The sequence below is a fragment of the Athene noctua genome, chromosome 1 (assembly GCF_965140245.1).
Source record: "Athene noctua chromosome 1, bAthNoc1.hap1.1, whole genome shotgun sequence".
NCBI classification, from domain to species: domain Eukaryota; kingdom Metazoa; phylum Chordata; class Aves; order Strigiformes; family Strigidae; genus Athene; species Athene noctua.
The window spans coordinates 57,272,823-57,282,641 of NC_134037.1; positions in this window are offsets into that span (position 1 = coordinate 57,272,823).

Sequence of the window (9,819 nt, forward strand, 5' to 3'; positions counted from 1 at the left end):
GTCAGTTCATTCATGGAAGTCCTTGCTCAAAGACACTACCGAGCTTACATGATGTGGGCCTTTCACGGGCTCTGCTGGAACGCATCCCCAGCAGGCACCATGACAAGGTCTTTACTTAGCACAGCCACTGCCGTTAAAAAATAGAACAGAAAAGTGAGTAAGAAATGAAAAGGAAATAGACAGCTGTGATAAAGTATCTTTAAATACATGCAAATATGACTTGTCTTTTGCTTCTGTGGCTGAAGGTAGTTGCTGCAAGGATAAGCTCACAAAATTTGGATTAAATCCACAAGAAAAATCATATATTTTGCATTGTATTAAGGGTAGAACTCAGTAACTAATTTTAAAAATGGTAAACTGAATCACATATTCCAAACCCACATTCTCTGCATTTATATGTTACTGCTTTCAGATGTTATCAGTGTGCAAGAACACATAAGTTTAAAGCATAAAAATGTGACCTCTGAAATTTGAATCTAATAAACCTCTGAAGTAATCTGAAGATCTAAAACCCTACAAGTATGTAACAAACTCTAAAAGCAAAACATAATCAAACAATAATACCTACTCAGTGCTATATATCCTTGAGCTTACATATTTCTGTTTAAGTACACCAGTCTCCCTTGCACAGAGATAAGAAAACTGAGCTGTGTAAAACAAAAACTACCAACCATTTTACTTGCGTCTATATTTAGCATTTGCTGCATCGTGTTTTAATTGCTGAAACTGCCTCTACAGAATCATGAAAAAATCACTAGAAAAAATGGGGGGGATTTCATCATGTCATCATGAGGCACACTGAATGTTTATAACAAAGATTCACCTTGAAAGATTTACACATCAGTTCTGAAGCACAAAAAAGTTCTAAAATTCAAATGAATTATCAACATTTTGTGGCCCTCAGATAACCCTCTTTAAGCTTACTATCACAAACAAAACATGACCTATTGCAAATTCAAGTTTGGATGAACACAGATGAAAATAAAATGTTGGCAGATTAGTTCCTTCTTTAAAAAAAGCAGACAAGATAGTAAATACAGTAACTTCCATTGGGCTAGCAAGTCAGCTTGTGAGCCAAGTTGGATCAAACAAATCCAACTAGTTTGAGAGGCTGTGAATTGTGTTTCCTTATTTAATGAAGTCCCTAGTTTTCCCTCACTGGGTTTTTTAGCATAATCTTTCACATGATTTTCAAATATAATTTTACATGAAGTATATATAGTTACTCAAACTGGACCATATGGTAAGAGAGTAGTTTGCTGAAGACTCATTCATTTAAAATACAAGTGAGCAGTTGCTGAAATGGACTTTCTTGAAAAGTCCTAACCAACCATGTCTACAGCTGCAAGGATTTCCCACAAAAATTGTTTTTGCTATCCCAAGTAGTAATTGCAATGCAGGGTTTTACTGCCCCTGGACCTCTGCCACTTCAAACATTTCCACAGCACATGACGTGGTGTGCATACAGCAGGTCCATGTCTGATGGCAATTCCATACGGAGCCGCACAATACGGACTTACAAGTTCCCTGAGGCACTGTGATTGGATTTACCAAAAAAGGGCAGAGACAAGTTATTAGTTCGGTGCAGAAGAGGTTCCTGTGGCTCTGGCCTGTGGAGGAGATCTACTCAATGCACCTGCAGAGTCCCCAAACCCACTTGCAAAGACTTGAGAAGTAACTTGACTGACTGAACCTCAGTACTGACTCTAACGGTTGTATGCAGGATGAATAAGCACATTAGGACCGTAGAACTAATTATCCAATTAGTTGTGCAACTTAATCACACCGTTTACTATCCCAGAAGACCAGTTTTGAAGGAACTCAGGGTCTGGTTTTCCCAAGCCCTCATTCCCCATATGGTGAGCTCTTTGCAAAATCCACCAGAGAGAGAGAGTGGGACTGTTTGACAAAGAACAAAAAGCTGGATTTCTGAATGTGCTCTTCCCCCACCCACCCTTATCAGCTCTATTTTTAAATACAAAGCTAGCTCCATAGAATTTCCTGAGATTTGACAGTTGGTCGCACTGTTACAGATTTAACAGAAGAGTGGCAGACTTGGCTGGGCTTACTGCTCAGCACAGAAAAGAGAGAGACCTGCCCCTGTAAACATGTCACAGTGTCGGGAAGTAGCATTTGCTGGACGAGAAATGAGTGTGATGCAGGTCTGCCCCCGTTCAGTACACACGACACAAATCCTTTCATCATATTTCAGCTTTGATGCAGGCACTGCCAACAGCTACAGCCCTGTTCAACTGCTGCAAATGAGGCGGCTCATTTACTGGGTTACTAGTATCCACAGAAGTAACTGGCAAATGCATCCTCAGAGTTATTCATGATAATACATGGCGGGGGGGCATACATGTGTGTGTTGAGGCTTTCAAAGAGATGGTGTAAAATATCTGTCGCTATGGGCATTCATGGTATATAGCCTCTTCTCAAAATCTTTCCCTCTTACTCTGCTTTGCACTTTCAGACATCACTTTCAAACAGGTGGGACTGAGTCCTGCTGTGGCCATTTCACAGATGATGAAAACTGGGTGCACAACAGCCCACTATCAAGTTGGGAAGGGAGCTCAGGGCTCTCTAGTTTTAATGCTTCCCTGTTAGACAATGCTAAATATACTTATTACCCATAGAATTGTTTATTCATAGCTTAGTAAGCTGAGGTTTTGCTAAAACCTGATTTTGCTGTAACAGTGATGTCATTATTACTAACCAGTCTCAAGTCTATCATTTAAATTCCTTTAAAAATATGCAGGGAGAATCCTAACAGTCCAATTACTTCTATGCTGTGCACAGCTATTAGAAAAAGTGACAAAGAATAGATAAAATGAAAAATGAATGCACTTTTTAGAAAATTACTGTTTTCATAATACTATTAAATACTATTTTCTGAACACTTTAATAGTATATAGCTGGCTAACAGAGAAAGAACAGTTATACTAGAAGAGAGGGGTTTATTAAAGATGGCTTTAATTTTTCAAACACCGCAGGTTTTTCTGGCCAGCAGAGCATCAGCTTGCCTAGTGAAAACTGTTTTCCCATGGAAAGAAGAGACAGGTATAGGATGTACCCAAGAAAAGACAATTCCTCTTGGCTGACCCAAGCAGAATATTGACTTATGTCTCTGAAAGTAGTTTTTTATTGCACCAGGGTAAGACATTCAGTAGTTGTACAGATGGGTCGTTTTCTGTTGGGGGATGGTTGGTTGGGGTTTTTTTTCCCCAAAGAAAGGGAAGGAAGTTGAAATTAGCAGCGAGCTCATAACAGATTTTGGAACCTCGGCAGATGGTAATGAAGAAAGTCATGGGCGATATAGTAAAGAGGGTGATTTTCCACATCTGCAGAATAGGAATGATGGGAATTAAGAAGACAATTCTGAAATAACATTAACTTCCAGACCACAATTAAAGCATAGTTAGCTTTTCAGAAATAAGAAACAGGCTCCTGGTAGGAGGCCCTGAATTTTAATTTGCCTCTCAAACATCATGAAATGCGCTGTCAGTTCTCACTAAAAAGCAACAGTCAAACACAATTTTCTGGATGCTACAAAGAAACATATCTGGAGTATGTATGGAGTAACAGCTTTTCAGAAATTTGTCAGTATCAGCTTCTAGAGTTTTCATGTTCTGAAAAACTCTTCAGTTCAGACACTGTTCAAGCTTGCTTTGATGTAAAATTTTTAGGCAGACAAATAAGTAGATTGATGAGTCTTTCTTTTTCTGCTTGCTTTCATGCAGTCTGGGCAGTCAGTACTGAAATCCATTTTGGGGGCCCAATCCTATTGCAAATCAAGCTGATGGCTGATTTGCTAAACTCACGTAGGTTCAACCATCAGCAAGATATGCATTTAGTTCATCAGCTCTCGTCATACAAGGTGTTTCAGAAAGCAGTAAACAAAATATAAAGGCTATCTGACCTCTCCATAAGAATGTAGTGACTTTCAGAAAGAATAAAAAACAGAATGAGAGAAAGAATGCAAAAGAGAGAAAGAAAGAATGAGACAGAACAAGAGAAAGGGTAGAGAACAAGAAGGAAGGCAAAAATTTAGATACAAAGAAGCAGAGAGACAGAGAAGAAATTGAAAAAATGTAGAAAGGAAGGAGAGAAAGAGAGAGAGAGGGGGAAGGAAGGAAGGAAGGAAGGAAGGAAGGAAGGAAGGAAGGAAGGAAGGAAGGAAGGAAGGAAGGAAGGAAGGAAGGAAGGAAGGAAGGAAGGAAGGAAGGAAGGAAGGAAGGAAGGAAGGAAGGAAGGAAGGAAGGAAGGAAAAGAAAGAAAGAAAGAAAGAAAGAAAGAAAGAAAGAAAGAAAGAAAGAAAGAAAGAAAGAAAGAAAGAAGAATGTTCTGATTTCAGCTGGCATAGAGCTATTTTTTGTTTCCCCTTCTTAGTAGCTAGACTCATGCTGTGTTTTGGATTCAGTACGGGATTTGATATGAGAAAGATGTTGATACTGTACTGATGCTTCTAGTTGTTGCTAAGAAATCAAGGACTTTTCAACTTCCCATGTCTTGTTAGTATGCAGGTACACAAGAAGCTGGGAGGAGCACAGCCAAAGCAAGAGACCCATATCATGTAACATCATGCTCAGTATATAGATGTGGGCTTACTGGGAAGCTCTCTCTTGCTTCTGGGATTGCAGTTTCAGGATTCTCACTTCTCTGGGATTGCTAGCCAGGAACAGGCTGGGTGTCGGTCAGTGGGTGGTGAGCAATCACATTCTGCATTACTCATTTGTATTTTCTATTATTACTATTATTATTCTCACTATTATTTTAATTCTATTTTGTTTCAATTATTAAATTGTTTTTATTTCAACCTATGAGTCTCCTTACCTCTCCTCCATGCCCCAGCCTGTGTGGTGTTTGGCTGCCAGCTGGGGTGGTTCAACCAAGACAGTCCTTTTTGACATCCAATGTGGGGCTCAAAGAGTTGAGAGAGAGAGAGGGAGAGTGAGAGCAAAAAGAAAGCTCTGATAACATGCAGATTTGGAGAGACAATTTCTTCATCTTGGAGAAGGGGAGAGGGAAGTTTAGAGTATAGCATTATACTGATTCCTGTTTGGATATGCAGATAAATCACATACATATAACAGTAAGCAAAATAGGCCTGGAGACCACACTAATCAGCAAACTGTAGAGCCTCCAGAAGGCTCAGCTGTTTCTGTCCTTCAAAACACATCCTTGCTCAAGGCTTTGCAGTTTGCTTACAAGCTGAGGTCCTTTTTGTCACAGTAAACAGACAAAGAGAAATTCAAACCAAGCAGCTACTGTACTCACTGGCTATACATAGGGGTTTCTGAGAGAGGGAAAACAATCCCAGACGGTCTGAAAGCAAAAGGACATTGCTTAAAGACAGTTATTTTCCTCCTCCAATTTGCATTGTCCTTACTCTTCCTTGAATATGGATCATTGTTAAATGAAAGATACAATAGAAAGTCACAGAAAAAAATGTAATGGACATATTCCCTTCTGGGCATTAATATAATCAATCAAGCAAGCTACTTCAGTTACCTTGTTTGTGATTTGTCCTTGTTTCCATTAGGAAGGTTTGCAATTCCTCTTACAGAGTCCCCCTCTATAATGAAATAGTGTTCAAGCACAGTTATATATTTCCAAATGGCAAGATAGTACTGCATGTTAACATCTTGTTTCTAAAGACCTAGATGCCACAAGTGAAAATCATGCCTTGGCTCTCTGCATGCTTCTATGTGGCTTAATTAACTGATCACAGAAATAATCTCAGCTAAAATGATTCAGTAAACTGTCAGGAGGGAGCTGCTTTAGCAGAACTGGGTGAAGCTTTTCACTTAGCTACTACCCAAGCAAGATCCAAGAAGAAAGGATCGGAGACTTTGGCTCAGCACCTTCCTAGCCAGATGGGATGTGAATTTTTGGAGACTGAAAGCAGGATTCTGAATAAAGCCTGATACCCCCTAATGCTACACCAACTGCATCTAGAAAAGTTCAGATGTTTTGGGGGAAGTTAATTGCATCTAGAAAAGTTCAAACATTGTTTTTGAGGGTGTTGTTCAGGTCACCATAGAGAAAGAGAACCACTGTAAAACAGAGAAGAATCTACATTCAAATTCAAATCTTTCTCACAGTCTCCCAAAGATTTAGAATCCCTTTGCAACAAGTCAAAACTACCTTGAAGAGAAAGAATCATTAACATTAGCCCCATTGTCTTAGCTTTATTTTTTTCAGTGACTGAATGTTAGTCCAGTCATAAACCACTACTTTTTCCCTACCTCTGCTACTTGGTGGTGGCACTACACAGCTCAGTATCGCCCTCTCTTTTGTATACTCACCAGTACAAGAAAACTCATGTTTCTTGGAGGACTGTACAGAGCAGTTTTCCATGGTAATCCAGTCAAAATGACATGCCCCCATTTCTTAATGTAATGACACAACACTGAAAGTATTGAACAGCAGTAAAACAAATACCTAATAGCATTTATGGTTTAAACACATTTAAATCAAATATCCTAAAGCAGTTTACAAGAATAAACTATGCTTCACAACCATCTCGCTGGAATTTTACAGGGTCCATCACAAAGATTTTCCAGCTACGGATTATTTTTAGTTCAAGTTTCAGTTAGGTAAACTAATGCATATAGGCTGAGAGTGTATCCAAGGAGCATAGTCAATTAGTTTAAATTCTGTTTGATTTTTTTCACAATTTAAGACATGATATATGCACAGATCTCCAGTGAAGGTATGATGGTTTGTTTATTCACAACATCCTATAGATGAACAGATTCCTACATGTTTATTCAGTGCAGGGCTGGCTTACTGCAGTAGACCAGCACATATTAGCAAACTGAAAAGGAATGCAACAACCCATCTCCTATAAACACCACTTGGCTATTTAAGCCTACACTGCACTAGAAATAGACTTATATCTCACAAACACCAACCAAATGTCAGAGTGTATCATTTATTCATTGCACACTGTATTTTCAAATCAGAGTTTACATGTCCCTTACTATAAAAAGCTGGAAAAATATTCTCGTACACATGAAGCACTTCTGCACTGAGGAATTATACCACTTTTGAATCAATTTACAGACTATGCATTGAAGGTCAAACTACAAGGCAGAAGATTCAGATTTTGATCTGAGTCTTGTTCCTGCTGCAGTGACTGACCTCAAACATTCCCTTGCATTTGTTTTCAACGCTGCTTTGCACTGAGACCACTGCCTCTGCTTTCCTTTGTTGTATACCATCTTCTGTTGCTGTCCTTCACCTCTCCTGGTTGTTTAAACATGACTTCTGGAATATTTTCTGCTCCAAGCTGGGTAAGGACAAACAGCCCCAGTATCTTCTAATGTTCACCCAACCCCTGTTCACCCAGGTGAAGACCACCTTTAGTCAGGTCTGTGGTCTGCAAACCTTCCTTCAAATGCTGCCTTCTTTTGGCCAAGTAAGGACCGTAAGCAGTGGTAGTGCCTAGACATGTAAAGATGATTCAAGTCAAAAAAAAAGTAACATTTGATGCAGGCAGACAATGAAGCTTTAGGATACAACCCTGTCCAATCTATTTCAAATTGCCAGTATGAGATGTATTTTGGACTGTACAGTTTTGCACACAGAGGATGTGCTCTGATCTTTTATGCCTCCTCCTCCTCCTCTAGTTAAGCTAGGTTTTCACACCGACAGCAGAGCTATTGTGTGCATGACATTTACTGCTGGAAATGGATGCTGTGTCTTGGCAATAAATGGAAAATCTGAGCACAAGCAATGAAAAGATATCTTCACAGTGTTCCTTGGTCTCTTGTTAGTCATTCAACGTAGAGGAATTCAGCACAGAGGAAACATGCTGCGTGAATGTCAGTGTTCCTAGCTCTGGCTGAAGAAAGAAAAACTTCTATCAAACAGAGTATGGGCACTGAGCATGACAGGCTCCAGATTTTCAGCACATCAATGAAAACCTTCCCCACAGCAAAGTCTCAGTAACCCAGCTGGGGTTTATTTGGGAAACATACAGTTTTCTGTATAGCGGAGTAAGTTGGGATGCTTGTTTTCAGGTTGTGTGGAAAAATCTAATTGCTCTGAGGAATAAATATTTAGATGCAGCTTTGTAGCCTGCAGAAAGACATAGTTAACAGGCTAGAATGCAAAGTGTCATCTGGAGTCGAAGTTCCCCAGCTTTTTATAACCTCATAACCGGTCTGTGTCTGACTTGATCCCAAGGAGCCAACACAGGCTGTTTGTGCAGGCACAGCTCTAAAGTGTTGCATCCACTTACTATTTCACCAGGTTTCATTATCACTTACCAGAAAATATTTTTCTGTCTGTCTTGATCAGTGTCCCCTGTAGAGAAACAGCAAACTCCTTCCCAGCTGAAGCAATATGCAACCTTTTAAAAAACAATTCACAGACCACTTTGCATCCCAAATGGTGTGTGTGTGCTTGGCCACTGCTCATGCAGCCTGGCACTGCAAGGGGACCAGGGCCAACTCCAAACTCTATCTGCTGCAGACTCTCCCACAATCTGACAAGTGTGTAGGGGTCCACAGCAATTTTACTTGCAGTGGCTTTGTAGGTAATCATCTGAGGACATACAGAACATGAATAAACCATAGAACACAAGTCATTTAAAACTAACCTGGATGACTCACAAAAGCATGTAATACACTGGATTTCTCATCTAGAATTCATGCCACTTTCAAACCAGAGGATAAATAAAAAGAAAGAGCTTGGCCAAGGCATAAGATTGTTGTTGTAATCTCCCTGCCCTTAGCTATGCAGAGTGAGGATGACACTCTTCTGACTGATGTGTTGTGTAATTATCTTTTGCATATAATTCTTCAAGCAATTAGTTTGAAAGCTGCTGCCTAAAAGACATATTGAGCATTTATAGCCTATGTTTTCTCATTTTCTTCATATTGAAAAATAGAGAATATAACCGGCCAGTTAAGGTGACACCCAAAGTTTTGCTCTTTTTGCAGTACCATAAATGCTACTTACAGCATCTCTATTTAACATTATCTTTGCTGGCAGTGTAGATTTGAAAAGAATTCACACTTTAGCTGTTTGCAGATTCTAAAAAATTATATAATTATTGAGCTATAGAAAAAATGATCTGACATTCCTGCATGATTTCAAGAAATCAAGGAAGGAGAGGGAGGGATTTAGTGAATGTTTTAGCGGCTCTTAAAGAAGACTGAACTTAAGTAGAAGCTATCAAGGATTTGACTTCCAGACATTGTTACTGTATTTATTTAGGAAAGAAGAAAAGTTTCTCTCTTTCTTTTATGTCATTTTTACAGTTTATCATTACATATGAGCTTTTTGTCAGACAAAATTTTTCTGGTAAATCATGATGAGGTATGGCTTTGGCTCTTAAATGAAATATAATTGTTTAGTATTTACATTTTTTTATCACAGTTTTACTAAACAGATTCTAGTTGTCACTAAACAGTGTGTTTACTCCACAATGCAATTTTAAAACATGCATGAAACCACCACTGCACACAAATGTTTCTGTGGTAGAGTTAAAGCTTAGTAATTTGGTGCCAGAGCAACAGTGTGAGGCACTTGGCAAGTTTTTATATTGGACAAGCTTGAAAATGTGGTTATCTGGAAGAAGTAATTTAGGATAGATAAAATATTTACACAAGCCCAAATCTAATCAAGGTGCTTGCTTCCTGAAGCACGTTTACATTGGCACTAGTATACTAAAAAACACGAAGGATGCACATGAACATAAAACCAGACAAATGCATTTACAAATCAGGTTCCATTCACTGAACAAAAGATGTTGCCGTTGACACATAGTCACTGGTCTATAAAAAGAGACATATACAATCTTAGTCT